Raw genomic sequence first — 17,616 nt, 5'->3', positions numbered from 1 at the left:
CTAGAAAGGAGAACTTACTGAACATCACCTCTGTGATGTTCACATTTGTGTTCTTCTAGTACCCAACATCTGTTCATTCTGGCATATGTCACTGGAGACAGTTCTGTTTTCTCTAACATGGGTGTGCCTGACCTGTGTCCAGCCCTCAGCAATGGTGGATGAGGCCATGTGTGCTGCCTGTGACTTGAACAAGCCAGGTGCTAATCGTCAGCGCCGGATGACTTGGCAGTGGAGAGGAGAATTCAGTAAGTGTAATTCTGCTGTCTGCTTTGTCAAGTTCCCTGTTGCATGGCAGCATGGACAGAGCTTGCAGTGTGAGCTGAAGACACAGAGACCACTTCCTGTTCCTCCCCTGGAAAGCTCCTAGTTGCTGTTCCTTTGCAGTGCCTGCAAGCCACAGCGAGTATCACCACATCCAGCAATGGCTGGAGCCTGAGAAGTTTCCTCCTCTGTATCCAGATGGAGCACCCCGGGTGTTCCACGAGCTTTCCCGTGAAGAGCAGGCCAAGTATGAGAAGAAGCGACTGGCAGGTAAATATAAATGGCGTTATGTGGAGCAGGTTTTTGCTGCCTAGACTATAAACACATCATTAATTACTTCTCTCTCAGGTCTGGGACTACTTAGTTCATGCTGGCTCAGACTGAATTTGATCTCAGTTTTGTGCTGCAACAGTTTTCCCCTAGGATCCCAACCAATTCCTGTACGTTTTTTGAGGAGGAGGCAAGTGCTGTTTTTTGTCTCAGTGTTTCTCTTTTCTCACTGAGAGCCATGTATTTGAGCTGAGACACATGAAAGGTGGTTTTTGTTTGTTTTTGTTTTTGTTGTTGTTCTTTAATGAGCGCTAATTAAAGCATGTCAATGAAACACATGCATCAATATCCTTTCACTTTTTGCTCCTAAAGTGATACTGCTCAGCAGAAGCATCTAGGTAGTGGGGGCTCTGAGCAGAGGCTGAATTTGTGGGTGAGCCCTCATGGCCAATTTATTTTCCACACACACCTCTGCATCTCTCTCGAGAGGTGCTGTTTCCCCCCATATTAGTATCTTCCTCCCCTTGCCTGTGCAGTGGGTCTGCTTCCTTGCTTTCCTAGGTATGGTGTTTATTTGCATTGATGGAATTTTTCTCAGACTGGTGCCTTGAAAGCTTCAGATCTGTGGATCTGTGTGGTTTGCCCAATGCCGTTGTGTTCATCCTTCCCATCCATAGTGGGGCACTAATCTCTGAGAAAGCTTTATTTATTCCCTTAATTAGATTAATGCCACAAGGCTTATGAGAAGATCCACGTCACCAAAGTGGAGGAGCCTGTCACCACCGTCTGCCAGCAAGAGAACTCTTTCTATGTAGACAGTGTACGAGCTTTCAGAGACTGTCGCTGTGAGTTCAAGGGGCTGCATAAGGTGCTGGGCTTGAATTTCTGTTTTATTTGTGCTGCCAAAGCTAGAAGGTCCTCACCTCTCACTAAAAACTTGAGCCCTAAAGGATCGTTTTACTCAATCTGTATGGTCAATAAGAAATATTAGCTTTCCTGACAGCTCTGGTGCAAGTGCAAGTTTTTCCCCTGCTGAATCCTAAACAGCTGCTACCACAGTGGTTCCTAGCTCTCTGATGTCACAGCTCACTTTCAGTGCTAGGAAAAAAAACAACTAGGGTTTTTTTGGCATTTACTGGATTTAGAAAATCCTCAGCTCAACTCTTTTGTGATCTGGTTTGTGTTCACTGTAGGTTACTCTTCAAATAGAAGGATGAGACAAGCAGAGAAACAAACTTGATCTTAGGTTAAGAAATGATTGATTCTAGGAGAAAGAAGCAGCATGTTCTAGTTCTCAAATGTTTGGAGTCTTGTGGCAGAGGGAGGAGACTGAAATATAATTGCTAATATATTGAAAGAAATGACAAGACCCTGGGACTCTGTCTCCGGAAGAGTTTCATAAAGAGCCATTTGCTTTGCAGTTGTTGCTAGTTCTGTCGTGAATCACGGAGGTGGCTGGGAGGCCTTTTCTGCTGAAATGGTTCTGCTGTTAGTCTCAATATAATCTCTTGCTGCAAGCATTTAGTTCTTGCCAGCACAATACATGGTGTGGCAGAATTGATGTAGGATGGCAGTTCTGCTGGGATTAGGTAATTCTAACTATGGGTGTGAGTTACAGTTGATGCTGCAAGACTCTTCCCTAATATAGCATGATGCCTATGCCCAACGCTTCCCCCTCAAATGCAGAAGGAGCAAAAAGAAAGAGGAATTATCTTAATAACTGATACTGTTCTAGATCACAGTGTCATATTAGGATTGCGATGGGGGGAATATCTGACTATTGATGCTGCCTGTAGTGGAATGTAGGGTTGTCCTGACTCTCCCTCTTGCCGTCAGGTGTGGAAGAAAAAACTGTCTGCGGCTGTGGAGACAGGCGATGCCTCTGAAGTGAAGCGCTGCAAGAATATGGAAATCCTCTATGACTCCCTGCAGCTGGTACACAAGTGTGTCCTCAGTTCTTTCTATGGCTATGTCATGCGTAAAGGGTGAGTCTCACCTGCGGTCATTGCTGGAGTCCTCCAGCAAGGAGCCTTGTAAACCAGAGCTGTTCTAGTGAGGCTCTCACCTTCTTAACCTGCTTCCGAAGCACAAGGGGGATGATCGGTTGTGGGATTTGCTTGTCTCAAGTGAAACAGTAGGATTGTGGTATAAAGACAGATGTGATGGAAATGTACAAGTATGAGAATTTCTGGTGACCTTCTTGTGAAACTAAAACAAGATGTGAGACAGGACATGGAGGAGTTCTGGAAGGATAAGCGGCTTCTAATTTGTTTTAGTGGACTTTTTAATGAGCTCCCGTTGTACTCTCCCTGGGTACTTGCCAACTATGCTGTTATATGCTCTCACGTGATTTTACACAGACTCTGCAGCTTGATTGCAGCTTATAAGTATGACCGCTTGCACAATGAAGTCGGACATTCTCTAGCACTCACATTGAATGTGTGGTGATGTCTCATTTTCTTTGCAACAATAGGTGATCCCTGTAACACTTGTTTTTGTTCCTACTAATGACTTCTTATTTATTAGTCCCCTTAGCAGGGACTTTTGCTAAACAAGGCCCTGTAGCATTGGCAATGAGTGGCAGGGTTTGTCTATAGGTGATTCTTCAGGGTGTGCGGTTTCCTGAAGTATTACAGGGAAGGAAAGGAAAATGATCTCCTGAGGGCTGTTGTGATTGTCTTTTTTCCCTGAGACTTTATTTTCTGTACGACCTGATGTGCTTCCCCACAGCTGTACTTAAGAGGTGGCACTGCATCCTTTTGACTGTCTCTCCTCCATTCACAGAGCTCACTGGTACTCCCTAGAAATGGCTGGGATTGTGTGCTTCACTGGAGCAAATATGATCACACAGGCTAGGGAGCTGATTGAGCAGATTGGGTGAGTATGTACTGAGCTGAGGAAGAAAGGTTCTCCTGTATGTAGTGTGAGCAAATGGGTAAGGGCAGAATTTGACCGGCAGAGAAGAGGAGCAGTGGGATAGATGTGGGATTCATCAGTGGAAGCTCTGGTGTTCTGGAGATGCAGATTTCTGACATTGCCATGGCTTATTAACGCAACTGCTGTTGTATGAGTAGGACTTCCTTTGCAGAAAGGACACTGCCTCTGCCTGACTTGTGGACAGAGAACAGTTCTTTGGCATATTTTCCAATCTCTTCCTGATGGTGACTTTTTTTTTCTTCCGTTCTTAGGAGACCTCTAGAACTGGATAGAGATGGGATTTGGTGTGTCCTTCCCAACAGCTTCCCGGAAAACTTTGTCATCAAGTCAACCAATGCAAAGAAGCCGAAGGTGACAATCTGCTACCCAGGTGCCATGGTGAACATCCTTGTAAAGGTGAGTCTGGCATCTGTACCAGCCAGCTGTACAGTCTGGTGAAAACAGTGAAAGGGAAGAAAATGTTTTAGCCTTCTGTAGGCCTGCAAGCCAATCAGGCAGTTCTTGTGAATGGAGTAGCTCTACTGGCAGCGGAGTATGCATCTTTGTTCTTGGAGTTGGCTTCAGCCCAGAGGACAGCCTGTCTTTTGTCTCTGGTCCCCTGTGTAATGAGCAGGACGTTGGGGCTGACAGCTTTGCTTGCTACACAGCTACTCTCTGCCCTGCACAGCTCATAGCTCAAACTGGCGTTTGAGTGGAAGGAGAGACTCTGATATAGCAGGGAGGGTATAGTGTAAGAGACCAGGGTTGGTGTGTGCTTCTGTGCATAGACTGCCAGAAGCAGCAGGAGTCAAGACAAGAACAAGGTCCCATGCTCTGCTTGCTCAGCCATTTATGGCTATAAGCCAAAAGAAGTGACTTCAGAGTCTCCTGCACTTTTCTTCAGGTCCCATGTTTGAGTCCTACCTGCTAAATTGTTCTGTAGCTTTCCAAGGAGTTGTTTGGTCACAAGGGATCAAGCTAACTTACCCTATCTTAGCAGAGAATAAAGTATGTTCCCTCAGGAGAGGAGGGATTGATCTTTCCCGTCGTTTGGAAGGAACAAAGGCCGTCAGTGATCCCTTCAGACAGGATGATGTATCTGGGGGCTGTCTGCTCGTATAATCAGCTGAGCTGTTGAGTGAGGCTATTCTGTTGGGGCTGTGCCGGCAGGAAGGCTTCACAAATGATGAGTACCAGGAGCTGGCGGACCCAGCCTCTCTCACCTATGTCACACGCTCAGAGAACAGCATCTTCTTTGAAGTGGATGGGCCCTACTTGGCCATGATCCTCCCAGCGTCCAAGGAGGAGGGCAAGAAGCTGAAGAAAAGGTAAGAGTTCAAAGCTTGAAAAATCACCACTTCCCCAGAGTAAGGGATTGAGGGTCCTCTTCCTTGACTACATTTGAGGCATGTTAGTCCTTGCCCTGTGTTGCCAGTCCTCTGGAGCTGGCAGCATGTTTGGTTTGCTTGTTGCTGCATACCACCGAGATCATGCTGTCTTTAAACGGCAAGTTCCTTGCATGAGATCAGTCTTTGAATCCAGCTATGCCCTGGCCTTAATTGACACACTCTGACAGTAAATTTCTGAAGATAACAGTAAAACAGCACTTCTCAAACTTTCTGATTAGTCATGGTCTCCCTGTTTGGTTCTGAGATGCACAGGCAAACTTTGATTTTTCTTTCTATCTTTTCTCTTTAAATTCACTAATCTGTCTGTCCCTCTCTCAAATTTACAGACCTCTAGTAATACTTTTCCCACAGGTTTCCACTTTAATCCCCATCTAGGGGAAGGAATGGATCTTGCCATTGCCGTCATGTTCTAGAAAAGCAATTGCACTTGACTTCACTGACTTTCTCCTGCCACTTCCTTAAATACGAGCACGAGCAATCACGAGAGGACTGCCCACAGACCTGGGTCTGGGTTCAAAAAATACTGTCACTGTCCTCTAGCACTCCCTGCTCTTACAAGACTATGTTTGTTTCTGCTTGAATGTCTCTGTTGGATGAACTCCAGCATCCACTGTGAGTGCCTTTGCATGCCAAGGGAGTCTGTCACAGAAGTCAAGATGATGTCAAGCACTGAATGAACTCTGCTCATGGAGTCTTATCTCTGGGGCCCTTGATTTTTTTTTTCTGTGATTTTAGGGATGTCAGCAAGTGCACTTATTTCTTGCCCACTCTCAAAGTGGAAAGAGCAGTAGTGTGGATCTGGCTGGCAGGAACCACTGCCAGCTGAGGAAGAAAAGACTGCCTGGAGGAGGGGTGACAAAGCAATGTACGCTTGAGTCTCACCTCTGTTCCACTGAAGCTTCCTGTGATGGTTATATTGAGCGATACAAATAATTGGCAGGCATATGAAATCCACGAAACACAACAGAAAAAAAGTGGACAGTGTGTTGTCATAGGTGTTTCAATAGCGATGTCCAGTTTCCTCTGAGTCCATTTTGCCAGCATCCCCTCGTGTTTTCCAAACAAAGCTTGATTCTCCTCTATAAGGCTTTTCCTAGTACCTCACTCCATTTCTCTACTCCTCTCACCCTGACTCTCACTTCTTGCCCTTTATTTGTGTGCATTTAAGAACATTTTGCCAGTTAGTATTGGCAAGTTGGGGGCAGAGGCTGGTGTGCTTTTGCAGCTGAAGGTGAATTAGTTCATGATGTTACTGTCTCTAGCTGTGTTAATATGCCTAGATCCTGCTAGTACAGAGCCCCACAGCTTGGATTAACTTACCTGGTGGCTGCCTGGTTTGGCAATACTAGAAGTACTTTGGCAGGAGGGTAGTAAGTAGCATCCTGGGTGATGTGTTCCTTGGCATAGACCAGGTTTTGCACAAGCTCTATATCCTAGGTATGCAGTCTTCAGTGAAGATGGATCCTTGGCTGAACTGAAAGGGTTTGACGTGAAGTGACGGGGAGAGCTGCAGTTGGTGAAGATATTCCAGTCTTCTGTATTTGAGGCCTTTCTGAAAGGCACCACACTGGAGGAGGTCTCTGCCTCTGTAGCCAAGGTGGCTGATTACTGGTTGGATGTACTGTAGAGCAAGGTGAGTGTAGGGTTTGCAGGATATGCATCCCCTGCATGTTTGTCTTCCCAGGCTGGGGCCAGAGAAGAGATGTCAAAGCTGCCCCAACACTGTAGGGAGGATGGACTTTGTCTGAAGAGAATGGTTGGTCCGTTGTGCCTCTGATGGCTGTTTGCCTGTAATTTCTGCCCCTTTGATTCTCTAGGGCTGCTCTTTAGGGTCTTTTATCACCAGACCTGTTATTACAACACTTTTTTCAGCTGTTACCGCTTAACTGTGGGTAAGCGTTGTCCTCCAGTCACCTCTTTCACAGAGGTAGCCTGGTGGTCCTCTTCCACCAAGGACTTTCTCTGGAGCCACTCACTGAGACAGAGGATGGCAGAGCCATTTGCCTGCAGAATTGAGGAGCCCAGAAGAGATTAGCTTTAAAATAACCAGCAGGAGCAGAGACAATGCCAGAAAACAGAGCCTCAAACTGGGGAGCAGGAGAGATGAGAAACTGGAGCGACTGCTCTGCTTGGGAGTTTATTGGGAGCACTTCCCCTTTGTATTTTGCATCTGGCACTACAGAGCTGGGCCCACTAAGAGTTTGCCATACAACATCATTTCAAAGCATTGCATTCACGGCAGGAGTTCTGATGCTGACCTCATGTCCGTGATCTCTATATTCCATAGGTCATGTTCGCAACTGGAGCAGAGATTATTCACAAACTCCTCATAAAGACAGCCGTGACAATCAGTTTAAATGTTCCATGTATGTAATAGCAATGAGGTTTGATCATTAGGTTCCTGATAGTGTTTTTTTCTCCTTGCTACTTTTTTCAGGCTGCCAACATGCCTGATTGAGAGCTGTTTGAGCTGATCTCAGAGAACCCTTCCATGTCTCACAGGCTAGAAGACTCCGGGGAGCAGAAATCCACTTGCATCAGCACTTCCAAGCGTCTGGCAGAATTCTTGGGAGGCCAGATGGTGAAGGATGCAGGGCTAAGCTGCCGGTTTGTCATTGCTAAGAAAGCAGAAGGGTCTCCAGTCACAGAAAGGTAAACCTGTCTTGAGGGGCCAGGACTTTTGGGAGGATGTGAAGGGAATGGCAGGGTGAATTGATGTGGCATGACCAAGTGATTGCTGGTGTACTGGTTTAGACCATAAAAGAAACTGTAATGGTGAGTAATGCTGTGCAATTGCCTGCTGTTTGTTGGCATAGGAGAGGGGTGAGAGGAGAAGCCCAGAGAGGTGTGTGCAGGCTGGGAAGATGGGGTGCTGTGCTGCCAGTGACCTTGCTGCTGGTTGGTGCTTCCCTATCTTCTCCAGGGCCATCCCACTTGCCGTCTTCCAAGCAGAGCCCAGTGTACGGAAGCACTACCTCCGGAAATGGCTGGAGAGCCCCTCACTGCAGGACTTCAGCATGCGGGCGGTGAGTTGAACGCCCCTATGGAGCAGCACAGCCTTTGATTCTCCTGCACTAGGCTGCAGCTCCTCCCTCGGGAGGCACTATGTGGGCAGCAGTTACTTGTCACAAAGTGAAGTGCTGTGGAGAGTGCTGCAAGCAAGGAGAAATGCTGGTCCCTGCATCACCCAGCGGAGCCCAGAGCAGCACCTTTCTACTCCATCTACTTCACTGTCTACTATTGTGTGTCTTGCCCAGATTCTGGACTGGGACTACTATACTGAGAGACTAGGCAGCACCATCCAGAAAATCATCACTCTTGCTGCAGCACTGCAGCAGGTATGGAGGTGGGAAAGGACAGGAGGGCTGCAGGTCTGTGGTGATGGGAGGAAAGGCAGAGGGCATTGGCTCTGGGGACTGCTTATGTGTGATTTGACAATATTCCTCAGGTAAAGAATCCTGTCCCATGGGTCCGGCATCCCGACTGGCTGCACAAGAAACTCCTAGAGAAGAATGATGTGTACAAACAAAAGAAAATTAATGAGCTCTTCACTTCTGAAGGCAAGAGACAGGTAATAAGAGTGAGAGAAAGGAGTTGGCTGTGCTGATGGGCATCTCTTGCTGATAGTGTGGCCTCAGCCCCCAAATCTTCCTGCTGTCATTTCTCTCAGGTCCTAGCTAACCAGCACCAGGGGGGAACACCCAGCTCCCAGACTGGAGACAAGAGGATTTGGGGGCTGCTAAGCCCCTTCAGCCATTGGTTCCAGTCGCAAATAAAGGGAAGCAGGTCCCTATGGCAGAGGAAAGCCAGCAGGTGTCCCAGTATCTGGAACTGTCCCAGTCCTGGTGAGAGATCCTGGGCCCACCTGCTGCCATGGCCACATTCCCCTAGGGAGGTTACTTTGTTCCTGGTTGGGTGGGAAAGGGAGACTGCAGGAGCCTGAGGCCAAGATGAGGCCAGATGCTGTCACCTTCTGTGCTCTTGCGCTTGTTGGGACAAGCAACTATGATGCTGGCACAGTTCTTCTATTGATGTGTTTACCCTGATGACTGTACCTCTTTCCTTTCCTCAGATATTACCGCATCCCCATTGGGAATCTCCCTGATGACATGTCTACCTTTGATTCTGACCTGTTTTTCTCCCACCACCTCTGTCGCCACAACCATTTGGCGTGGCTCTCACCCACGGCCCGCCCAGAGCTGGGGGGTAAAGAGGCTGATGACAACCGTTTAGTTACGGAGTTTGACGAGAGAGCCTCAGTGGAGATAAACAACCCTGGCTGCTACTCCACAGGTAGGACAGCACTGAGCGGGAGCCGAGCCAAGTGCTCTTCAAGTGCTTCCTTCTTCAGGAGAAGGATGGCTGCAGTGGCAGAAGAGTATCTGAGCAGTTCTGCAGTTGCTGACAGCTTCAGAAGTTGAGCGATGATCTGGACAGGATATATGCAATTGGCATCTCCTGGGGATAGAGAGTCCTGTATGCAATAGAAAAATGCATGTAGGCATTTAAGTACAGATTATTTTCTAGTTTGTGGCCTCTCATAGCAGCATTCAGAAGATCACTTCTGGTGGTCGCTAGGATGAATCTTTCTGTGATGCAAAACAAGCTGACTGATAGTTGTTCTGAGCACCTCTGCTGCAGTTTCCAGAAAAAGCTGGTGGCCGCTGGAGGGGAAGTAGATCCAAGTTTTGTTGGAAGGTGCTCTGCTGTTTAGCTGTGCAGTGAATGGGGCCATCCGTACATAGCATCACGGCCGTAGAGGGGAGAGGTCTGGCCATGTGCCAAAAGTGTCCTTTAAGGCCTGTAATACAAGGTGCGTGGCAGTCTGGAGAGCAGCACAGTTTCCCATGCTGCTGCAGTACCATACAGGCTTTCACCATTTCCTGATATGAATATCTTGATGTTGCACTCGGTAGATGCAGCAACACCTGTAAACAGCTCTTATAACTTGTGGAAAGTCCTGGCAAGTGGGTACATTCATCATACCTGGAGAGGGGATTGTGTGCTTGCTGGTTCTCTGCCCTGCTTGCCCGTTGACAGGTTGTGTTTGTTCACAGTGTGTCTGGAGCTGGATATTCAGAGCTTGGCTGTAAACACAGTGTTACAGTCCCATCACATCAATGACATGGAAGGAGGTCCCAGTGTGAGTATCAGTTTTGATGTGATCCAGCAGGCATCTCTAGAAGACATGGTGACAGGGAACCAAGGTGCCAACATTCCAGCCAGCTATGATGAGACTGCCCTGTGCTCCAACCCCTTCAGGTATGTCTGTAAGGGTCAGCATGAGATGGAGCATCTGTTTCATCCTGCCTGATGCCCTCAGGGTCCTGCTTCTCAGGCTGTACCTGCAAGAGGGCAGGGTCCTCCTTCCCAGCTGACTGGCTGGCTTTAGCCTCTCCAGATTCTTACTAGCATGTGGTTTGTGGGGTGCCTTGAAGCACAACAGGCAGCTGGCTTGGCAGAGGGAAGGAGGCGAAGCCCAGCTTTGTCTGTTGACATCCTCCCTTTTAGGCTTGAGGATCAGCTCTCCCTAGTGGCTCAGCCAGCATATGTGAGGAGATGCTTTTGAAGAGTTTGCCCTTTCCTGTTTCTCTTTTCATCTCCACAAGGTCATAGAGGCACATGTTTGCCCTGTGGCTTATGTGCTGAGAGCTAATGCATCTCTGCTTTGGCAGAGTTGCCACTTGCTCTAGCATTATCTGAAAACATGTCAGTGTGTGAAAGGAGGAAGGGCTCATGTGCCTGGTGTGATGCTCATCTCTGCTCCGTGGCAGGATTCTGAAGAGCATGGTGGTGAGCTGGGTGAAGGAGATCACACAGTATCCCAACATCTATGCAGACAACCAGGTGATTCGTTTTTACCGCTGGCTCTGCTCTCCTTCCTCACTGCTTTATAACCCAGCTTTGCATCGCCCTCTGCACAACATGATGAAGAAGCTTTTCCTACAGTAAGTGAAAATGGAGCTTGCCATGCCCTGTGCGTGGAGCAGACGGACATAGCCATGGGTGGGACTCTATTGGCACCCATAGCTGCGTCTTTTTGAGCACCTGTGGCACAACCTCTGGAAAGGCCCAGTAACTTGCAGATGCATAGTTGGTCCAACTTTTGTTGGAGTGCCTGCCATCCTGTGGTTGGAGCTCCCTTAGATGGCGAGACCTAGGCATTTGACTACTGGCTGTGCTGGAGCAGCACATCCTTCCTGAATTGTATGTTGTGCTGTGGTTTGCTGTTCCCTGTTTAATGGCAGCTAAACAGCAGCAGTTCCTCCAGCCTGCTGCCTCCAGATCCTGTGTTCTGCTTGACCGTTAGTGGCTGAGTTCAAGCGTCTTGGTTCTTCAGTGGTTTATGCCAACTTCAACCAGATCATCTTGTGCACCAAGAAACGGTGAATTGAGGATGCCATCGGCTACATGGAGTACATCATCAACAGGTGGGGCACACTTGGCTGCCAAAGGGTACGCTCAGCAAGCCAGGCCTGGAGAAAATCTTCTGGAGGCTGAGCTAAGACATGGCTCAAGGTGTGGAAGGAGGATGCTGATTCTTGCCTCTTCTTGGTCCTCAGCACTGCATTTCTTGCAAAGTTAGCTTTGGAAGAAAGGGGACAAGGTCACCTGGTTCTTGTGCCATCATACCCAGAGTAGGGATCTGTCCCTTAACTGTGCTGCATGGGGCAATATTCCAAAAATATCTGTATGATTCAATCTAAAGAGACCTTTAGGAGAATGTGAGCAGTTGTGCTCTGCCCAGTCTCTTATACTCTGGCAGCTCTCAGCATCCCAGCTATGATGTGTGGGCTGCTAAGACAGGCATCTTGACACAAGAGGCAGTTGAATCTTGGGTATGATTCCTCTGCAGCCCTTAGTTCTGCTAATGACTGCTCTGCAGCCTTTTGTACTGAGTCCATTCACTGAAGCATGGTTGGATGTGAGAAGTGAACTGCTCTCTTGCTAACATCACCTGCTCCTCATTGCCTCCCATGGAGAAGGTTATTAACTAGGGAAGATGCCAACACTGTGTGTGACTGCAGTCTCTTCCCTCCAGCATCCACTCAAAGGAGATCTTCCACTCTCTGCCTATTTCCTTCTGCCACTGCTGGGGATTCCTGCTCTGCATGGATCCAGCAAATTACGAAGGTATCAAGGGAAGAGTGCGTCCTAGCATCCACTCTGGGGAGGTAAGAGATGGGAAGTGCTCAGTCCTGCAGAGACAGGGGTGCTGTGGGTTGAGTTGAGCAGGGAGCTATTGGTTTGGATATAGGGTATTGCTATGACATCACCAACCGAAAGCCTGTGGATGGCTTGTGCTCCATTCCAGCAGGACACTAGCAAGAGTCAAGTATTGGATGAGGACAGTGAGGAAGAAGAGGAGAATAAGTAAGAAGAGGAGAAGGATGGAGAAGCAAATGTGGAGGACTTGCTAGAGAATAGTTGGAACGTTGTGCAGTTTCTCCCCCAGGCTGCCTCCTGTCAGAACTGCTTCCTGATGATTGTGTCTGGTGAGTGCAGTCTGCTGCTCACCTGGTCCTACTTTGACTGTTACCTCTGGTGAGTAGAGCTATCCCCACCCTGCTGCTGCCCAAGCCATATGCACAGCATTCCCCACAGCTTCTTGAAGCTCTCTGTGCTACTGAGGAGGTTCTGATGTTGATCCAAAGAACCCCTTACAGTCAAAGACTGCACTGTGCTGGATGTGGTACAGAAGGAAGCACCTCCGTGTCTGTAAATATCATTGTTTGGGTGGTTTCAGCACCAGTGTGAACTCTCTCAGAGAGGGGAAGAAGGTCACTAGTTCCTGATTAGTCATTGGTGCCCCAGGAGAGTCGACAAGCACAGTAGTGCTTGTGCCACTCTCCCATCGTGGACTGCATCTGGAGCTTTTCTTGTGTGTCTCTGCAGCCTACATTGTGGCTGTGTACCACAGCATGAAGGAGGAGCTGCGGTGCAATGCCCCTGGGAGCGCTCCCATCAAGAGGAGGGCCACGAGCCAGGTGTCCCAGGAGGCATTGGGAGAGACGTGAGCCATGCCTGGTGAGTACGGTTAGCCACAGTTAGGCATGGGAGAGCTGTGAGCAGCACTGCTGGGCCAGTCCTGAAGCAGGAAGAGAGCTGCCCACCTTGCTGTCCCCGTATGCTTCCGTATGGCTCAAGAGCTCTCTCTGCTCCTCCTCTCCAAGCATGATCACTTTCTCACAGGATTACGTGGCCAATGAGCTCACGCAGAGCTTCTTCACCATCACTCAGAAGATCCAGAAGAACATGGCTGGTTCCCGTAATGCGACTGAGCCCTCAGACATGTTCCCAGTGCTACCTGGCTCCTACTTGCCACTCAACAACCCAGCTCTAGAGTTCATCAAATACGTCTGCAAGGTTAGTGGGGTGGGCCGTGTTTTTTTTCTTTTTTTCTTTTTTAAAAAAGAATCTGTTGCAATTCTACAATCAGTTTGTTTTGCCCAGCTAGCACTCGCATCAGAGTGAGTCCCTGTGAGGACCGTCTTCTCTGCTGGTGGCCTTCCCTAACACTTTCTCCTGTAGGTGTTGTCCCTGGATGCCAGAATAACTAACCAAGTAAACAAACTGCACTGGGACCTGCTGCGCCTCATTGAGGTAGGTGAGTTCTCAGAAGAAGCCCAGTTTCGGGTCCCTTGCCACTCCTATGTGCTCCCTGAAGTCATCTGCAGGAACTGCAATTTTTGCAGGGACTTGGCCCTGTGCAAGGACCCCGCCCTCTCGCAGGTACAGCCTTCGTTTCCCAGGAAGTCCCCTTTGCCCTGGCTGCATGCATGAAGTCCCTCTTGGGGACACCAGAGGCCCTAGCATGGTTGTGCTCTTGGCCTGTCGTGAACTCACATGTTGTCCGTCTTTCTCTCTCTCTCAATCCTTTGGCTTTGAAGGTTCCATGACAGTGATAAACCTCCCTTCAGGGTTATTTTCTGCTCATCCCCTTTCTTAGCTGCCTGTGACAGTTTGAGGTGTGCTGGTGCTTTGGCTGATGCTTTATCCCCTTCCAAAATTGATTATGGCTTCCTGGCACTCGGGGCTCTCAGAATGCTCTTGTTAGGCTGCGAGGGCTGAGGCTGCACCATGCTTTCTCTTGGGAAGCGTCACACTTGTGTTCATCTCCCTTCTCTCTGCCCCTCGGATGGGTCAGTGCTGCCCAGTTGGGTATGCTCCAACTGCCAGGCCCAGTATGACTCGGATTCCATTGAAATGGCACTGGTGGAAGCGCTGCAGAAGAAGCTGATGGCCTTGCTGCTGCAGGACTTGATGAGTGCTGGGCTGCCGTGCTGCGGGAGCCTGCCCTTGATGTGGCAGGCTGCAGCAGGAGGGCTGAGGCTGCTCTCTGCTCCTTGGAACCAGAGCAGCCCAACCTTACCTCTGTGACTGATGTGATGCAGTGGGGATATGATGAGGAGAGTTTGGCTCGAGCGCTCTCCACTTCTTCTCTGCACATAGCTGCAGCCTTTTGCTGGCTGGCTGAGGCTTGACCCATTGACCTGATGTCAGTGGTGTGTCCCCAGAGAGCCCTGTCAAAGGACTGAGCTGCTCAGCCTTGTCTGCTATCCCAGCTAAAACCCCTTTGCCTCTAGGTGTGCAAGAAGTGTCATGGTGTGAAGGAGACACTTATGCCTGTGTACTGCAGCTGTGCTGGAGATTTTGCCCTCACCATTTCCTCCCCAGTATGTATGCATCCTGCCACCACGTACGGCCTTCTGCGAGCAGCTCCCCTGTAATAGCCAGTGAAAAACCCAGTGATAACTTGTGCCTTTCGGCCCATCTGGCACAAGTTCATCTCTCTGTGCTTTCTGGCTGTTTATTCATTGATTTGTGCCCAAGCCAGCCAGTCCTGCCTGAGCAGCTTGCAGAGCTTCTCCTGGCATGCACACCTGTGGATAGCACGGCTGCAGCGTGGCAGTGCTGGATCCCAGGGATTTCTACGTCTGCAGGAGATGGGTAATGCTTGGCTGCTGAAGGAAGTGGGTGGCAGAGCTCTGCCTGTGCTTTCTGCCAACCGTGAAGGCCTGCCCTGCGTGGGCAAGGTAGCCGTGAGGTGCAAACCTCAGGCCAGGGAGGCTGGCTCTCCTGAGACTGCCCTGCTGGGGCGCTCTGCTTGCCTGTGCAGATCAGCATGGCAAGGGCTGTTTGAGGTGGCTGCCGCGGCTCCCCTGTGGCACTGAGGACCTGACGCTGTCCTCATCCCATCCCTGCCTTTGGGATACTTTCACCTTTCCTGAGCTGTGCAAAGCCCAGATTAGCAGGTACTGCTGGCAGCCAGAGAGAGCAGGGTGTTGGTGCTTGCCCTGGCACGACTCCCCGCCCACCACCTCCACCCTCTCCTGTGCCACAAAGCAGCTGTGCTGGAGCCTATGCTCTCCAGAAGCTGCCTGGGACAAGGTGACGGAGGGGCCATGCCTGCAGGCCGGGCGAGATACAGCAGAGACCGTGGGCATGTGTTGCTGTACAGGGCAAGGCGAGTGTGGCAGCTCTCTCTTAGTTGTCTGTCCACTCTGCCTGCCTTTGGTGGCTCTGAGATTACCTCCTTGCCCACATATTGCCCCATACCATGATCTCCTAGAAGTGTGATTGGAAGTGGAGCAGAGGGATAGGAAAGAGGAGGCGCAGCTGGAGCATTGCAGTGCCAGATCCCAGGGACTTCCAGAGCTGCAGGAGATGGATGACAGGTGCCTTGTGAACAAAGTAGCCCAGCAGAGCCCTTCCCATCCTGCCTGCTGCCCTCAAATACCTCACATGGCAGCAGGACCCAGTGACTCCTAGCCCCATGTGCTGGTGCCCACAGATGGTGCTAGGCAGCACTTGTTCCACTCAGGTTCCGGGGGGCCAAGTGTCTGCTTTGGCAAGCCAGCACTAACACACACACACACACACACACACACACACACACACACACTCACACACTCACTCACTCACTCTTCAGCAGCAAGCAGTTTATTAGTAAATACTTACAAAGAGACCGACCCGAGGGAAATCTTGAGAAGGACCACTCCAATGCTTGTCCCGATCGTCTGCATGATGAGAGAGAGAGAGCTGGCAGGCACAATCCTTTTGGGTGTCCCCGAGGAGGCAACGTGGCCCTCTGATGTGTAGCAGCCACCCTCTCCTTTGGAAAAATTCTGGTATTTATGGTTATTCGCGGTAGGCGGGAGTCCCGGCACGTGGGCCCAGCAAGTGCAGGGAGTTAAGCCCAACTCCGCCCTGGTTGCATAACTGGGCTATGACACTGCGCACGTGTGCAGACTTATTTCGGGGGCCACATTGACTCTGGGGGTCACTATTTCATTACTCTTCAACTTGAGACCTTCATGTTGACTGCTTCTCGTGGTTATTCTGTGGCTGGGAGCCACCGAATCTCTATGTAACCAACCGCTGTTCTTTCTCACAGATTTTCAAGACCTTCTTAGTTACTTATTTGTATCCTGCTTAACACAGCGGTAGTTTTCTAGACACACAAAAGTTACAGCACGGACCATTCCCACCAAGTATCACGTAGTACGGCAAAAGTTGCAACAGGAACCATTCCCACCAAGTATCACCTAGTACGGATGCAGCACTCTGGATCCCAGAGGCGAGGAGATCACTGAGAGCTCCTTTTGCTGTCCTTTCCCTATACATCTGTGTTCATCCTTCAGAAGGGCTACCAGGAACGGGAGACAAAGCCGGAGAGCTCTGTCAGCACCAAAGTCAAGGGCGTGACACAGTCACCAAGCAAGGTGTGGGATGTTGGGGTGTACAGAGCCCACCACCCCCTCCCCCGCGTCTGCTCCCCCCCCCCCCAGCCCTGGCCGAGGTGAGGCTCCGACCCTCCTTTCTCCCTTCTCTTGTCTTGCTTGCTTTGGATGGCCTCTTGGAGCAGTAGATGAGCAGCAGACTTTCTGCAAGGGCTTCCCAACTGCTCCTTCATCCAGATGGACCCAGCAAAGGAAGCTGTCCTGTGTGGTGGTCTGCGCTGCCTGCATGGGGACTCCTGTGTTCCCTCCTCCAGGCCCAGCACTGTCTTTGGCTCCTGATGAGGCAACCATAGCTGCGTCCCAACCACATTGGGACCGCATGTTAGGTCACCTTTGCAGTGCAGTGCGGCAGGCTCAACAGAGCTTGGCACATAGCACCAGGCAGGGCCCTATGGCCTTAGCCAGGCAGGCACGCTATGGTCTGCCTGCCCTGACAAGCAGCGTCAGGCCTCTGTGGTTTTGGATGTTCAGGGCAGGAGAGGGCACTCTCAGATCAGGTCAGGGGAAGCTCTGACATTCACCTCCGTGTTTGCCAGGGCTATTATTGCCAGCTGCAGCTATTTGTAGCAGAGGGCAGATCAGCTTTGTATTGCCCCAAAACTTGCGGGGAACAGATTGAACCTTGCCAGACTCTACAAGTGAGAAGCGGGAAGAGGAATGTGCCTTTGATGCTAGGCTCCGTCCCGGAGGAGAGGCACTCTCTCTGCCTTTCGTCTTTTGAGGCAACCGCATGACTTTGGTGGGGCACTTTCAGATGTGGCAGCTGCCCCAGGCCTGTTGCGTGGCCAGAGTGGAGATGGCCTGGTGCCCTGGGGAAGGATCTTAGCTTTTTCAATGGATGGCATGAGAGAGAGGATGAGTTTGCAGTGGTTTTGGCAAAGTGCTTTAGAAATTACCAAGCTGGTCTGTGGAAGAGCTTGGGCTGGCCTCGAGCATTGCCAGTGTGGACATGGCTTGCAGCCGCCACCCAGCATCACCTGGACAGTGTGTCAGGCCTGGCTGATGGCCTCTCTCGG

The 17,616-nt window shown here is 50.1% G+C and overlaps 1 pseudogene; it reads left to right on the top strand.

Moving 5' to 3' along the window:
* Positions 1 to 17,616, top strand: part of LOC134143744 (DNA polymerase epsilon catalytic subunit A-like) — an 85,697-nt pseudogene that overhangs the window by 53,478 nt on the left and 14,603 nt on the right.

The sequence above is a fragment of the Rhea pennata genome, chromosome 8 (genome assembly GCF_028389875.1).
Source record: "Rhea pennata isolate bPtePen1 chromosome 8, bPtePen1.pri, whole genome shotgun sequence".
NCBI classification, from domain to species: Eukaryota; Metazoa; Chordata; class Aves; order Rheiformes; family Rheidae; genus Rhea; species Rhea pennata.
Note: the sequence above shows the minus strand (reverse complement) of the source record. Positions and strands in the feature narration are given on the sequence as shown.